This window comes from Myodes glareolus, chromosome X (assembly GCF_982192425.1).
Source record: "Myodes glareolus chromosome X, mMyoGla1.1, whole genome shotgun sequence".
In the NCBI taxonomy this organism is placed as follows: Eukaryota; Metazoa; Chordata; class Mammalia; order Rodentia; family Cricetidae; genus Myodes; species Myodes glareolus.
The window spans coordinates 134,628,826-134,633,010 of NC_142053.1; positions in this window are offsets into that span (position 1 = coordinate 134,628,826).

Here is a 4,185-nt window from a genome sequence, read left to right on the forward strand (position 1 = left end):
TCAGCAATAGCCCTCTCTCTTCAGCTTTGAAAGAACTGTTTGATTTCTTTCATGTTGCCTGGATTTGTGATAGGTGCTGTGGCTATAATATTAATCTGTAGCTATTTTGTTCCTGTTGTATAAACTGCTTTTACTTAAATACAGCATTCATATAGCAAAGTGGGTCAATCATTAACTGTGTTCGTCTTGATGAATATTCACAGAGTAAGATTGCTACCTTCACAGGATTTAGAATCACCTAGGAGATGGACCTCTGAATATGTCTGTGAAAGAGTTTCCGGAGGAGTTTAACACAAGTGGGTAGCTACATCCTGAATATGGGCAGCGTTATCCCACAGGCTGATGTCCCAGACTGAATTAAATAGAGAAATTAAGTGTATCACCAGCATTCCTCCCTCCCCTCCCCCTCTGCTTCTGACTGCTGATGCAGTGAGAAGCTGTTTCAAGTTTCCACCAGTATGCCTTCTGTATCCTGATGGACTGTGCCCCAACTGTTAGTCAAAACAAAACCTTCCGCTTTCCAGTTGTTTCCTGTCAGAGATTTGGTCACAGCAACGAGAAAATAATAAATAGTTCCCATCTCTAAATATGAACTGTAGCATGTGTCTTCTGGATAAGAAGAAATTTTGGATAGTGCAACAGGTCCCATATTTCCCTTTTACTCTGTTACCTATATGGTATACCTTATACATCAGGTATATACATATTGTATACATATATAAATATTGTATACCTTATACAATACTATGGTGGTTGATATTTGATTTTGTTGTTTTTTGTGTATTTTTATTTGTCTGTTTGTTTGTTTTTGAGACAGGGCTTCTTTGTGTAGCACTGGCTGTCCTGGAACTCACTTCATACACCAGGCTGGCCTCGAACTCTGAGATCTGCCTGGGTGGTGATTAAAGGCAAAGTGTTTGTGCCTCTATCCCAAACACTGAGAACTGTCTGCTTGGAGTGAAGTGAGTAAAATGCATGTTCTTTTTTGAAAAGAATGGGAGAGTATTTCAATGAGATCCTTTACCAATTGTGGTGTACTTTTGACTCAGAGTGACCATGTACAACATCTAAGCTACTCTTTTGGAGAGAAGACTATGTGGGAGGAACATCTGAGTACCAACAATCAACAATGAATGTTCAGTGTAATGAGTTAAGCCCCTACTCCCATTGCCATCTAACTATAAGTGCTGAAATTCTCACCTGTAGATCTTCAAGTAGAAATTCCTTTTTGTCCTCAGCTCCTACAAGTCATTCAAGTACAGGTAACCTTTGCACTTAGAAAAGAATTGCTTATTAATTATTACTGATTGATCCACTTTGCTGTATGAATGCTATATTTAAGTAAAGACAGTTTATGTAATGGAGTAAAAAGGTAGTTAATCTTTGTTTTTAATTACTTATTATTAATTCCTTCCTGCCTTTCCCCAGGTGTTTCCCCATCTCCTCAAATATCTCTTGACTTCCAATTGGTCTAAGACTCTTGGCGTGGAGACCATTCTGTGTTTCTCCAGCATCTCAAAAAGTCAAATCTTGTTGACTACTGAGATTCATCATAATGAAGGCATCTTAATCATTACAGGTTTATTGGACACAAGATGTCTTCTGTCCAAGGTGGACAAAGTCATACAGATGACAGACTGTGCATGGAACTCAGTGATGCTCTTTTTGTGTTTGGTGTAATATCGTGGGAGAAAGGCAAATTGAGTGTCGCTGGGTCTGCCCTGGCTCCTTTCCATATTCTCTCCATCTTCTTGAGGCAAGTAGCTAGCTGATGAAAAGCCAAAAAAAAAATGCCTACCAAGAGTACATATGGATAGAAGAACTAAAGGAGGCTTAGCCAAAGCTGGATAGGAATCAATAACAACCATTTCTACTTATCCCTCAGAGAAGAACCATTTGTCTTTTCTGAAAATTAAGAGGGTCTATTTGTTCATAGGTCTTGACATAAGGTGGTAACGTCTCTTGACTTCAGAGCCAGTTTTTTGCTTGGCATTAAATTAAGCCTTATACTTGTATAAGAGTGATTTTCAAAATACTAGAATAAATACAGGTAAATCCCAGGAGAAATAGGAAAAGGGGAAATAAGAGATCAGTAATTATTGGGATTTGTCCTTCCAGAATGTCAGGCATGGGATGCAATGTCAATCTCTATTCACTAGTCCCCTTGGCCGATGAATTCCATGACTATACCATTGGGAGATGTATTTTTATTTGAACTACAGATCTTAACATTTATCAGTATTTACAGTCTTAGAGTAAGTGGTTGCATTGGGTAATGTTTTTGAAAGGAGTGACTCAGTGATAGTTTGTGAAATTTTTGTCTCATATTATTTTGTTTGAGCATTTCTTTCCTTACTGGTCTTTTGTTTATATATTATGACTCTCAATTTTGTGTTTTGTGTAGTGTTTCATGTTTGTTTTTTATTTGTTTTCTAAAGAGAGAGAAAAAGAAGGTATGGAGTTAAATGAGTGGAAGGTGGGGAGAATCTGGAGGGCATGAGAGAAGGAATATTGTGATCAGAATATATTGCATGAAAAAAATTATTTTCAACTTTAGAAAGGGAACAAATGACACCCAAAGTTTCTTTGGCAATTTGTCATTAGTTATAGCTTCTAGAAGAAAAATGTTTTGCTTATACTCCATTAATAATTCAAAATATTGGATTACTTTCAATATCTTTGTGTTCTGTATGTTTGCATACTATGATGCATGTTGTAGCTTATATATTGAACATACCTCAAAGCCTTATGCATCAAAGACTTGGTCCTAAAAGACTTGAGATATAGCAGAATATTTAGGAGCTAGGATCTAATGAAAGGTCCTAAGGTCATTGGAGTGTGCTCTTAAAGGATATAGGGTGAACCTAGACTCTTCCTCTTCTTGTTCTTTTTGTTTTTATTCTTCTTGTTCTTCTGTTTCTTGTCTTTGCTATTTTTATCATTCTTCTCTTCCTCCTCTTCTTCCTCCTTCTTTCTTCTGGACCATGAAATGGAAAATTTACCATGCTATGTACTTCCTACCATATCCATTGAGTACTATCTTCCTGAGGCCTAAGATGTGATGGGCCATTATTCTTTGTAAATTAATTATTCTGGGCATTTTGTTATAGTTCTGTAAAGCTAACTAATATTTTTTCACTTATATTCTTAATATATCAAGTACTTCCATCTTCGTTTTACCTAGAAAACGTTCTAGGAATGTGAAGAACATGGAAAAAGGGGAAAGAATAAGATGTCTTTTGATTTTTCATTGCAATATAAGCTACTGTGAAACTTTCTGCCTTAAAGCAGTGATGACTCATTATAGCGCATAGTTATTGGATTGGTTGGAGTTAACTGAGTAGATTTTAGCTCCATGTGGGTTTCAGCTGAAGTCACTCATCTCTGCATTCAGTTCAAGTAGAGCTGGGGCTGTCATTTTGGACATTTTTGTTGTTTTCTATGGTCTCTTGTGTTATTAGCTTGAACTTCATATCAGTCAGGCAGTCTTGTCTTAAGAGTCTAGCAACATGAAAGCAGAAGACACCAGACTTCTTAGGTATGAGCTCATTTCTTTGGAATTAAACTGTGTCAATTCCAGAGCACATGTCATAAGTTCAGCAGAGATTCAGTGCTAGGGTAAGTAGATTCCATTTCTAGGTGAAAACAACAAGATTATAGAATTGCAAGTATACAATTAAAGGGATGATTGACAGTCATCTTTAGTGACTATTAAACAATATAGCACATAAAATTAATTAACACAGAAATTAAATATGAGAACGTATAAGAATAGTCTTCAAATGTTTATTCACTCATGTGTACATATACAAAATATATAGTGGTATCTGGCAGATATAGTTTCTTCAATAATAAGTATTTAATGAAAGAATCTGATAGAATTTTTGTGTCAGAGATTGGCTATTAACCAACATGATTTCTCTTTTTCCTCAGCATAGTCCCACCTAGCCTGTATTGTGCTTAAGAAAGGCCTATGACACTGAGGGAATAGGCCCAAGTCAGAGACCTCTGCGGGAACAGGCCTGAGCCAGATACCTCCCCTGGAACTGGCCCAAGGCAGCAACCTCCACAGGAGAAGGTACAAGAGAGCAAGAGCTGAGGGAGCAGGCCCAAGCCAGAGACCTATGTTGGACCAGGTTCAAGCCAGGGACCTCTGAATGATCAAGCCCAAGCCAGGGACATCTG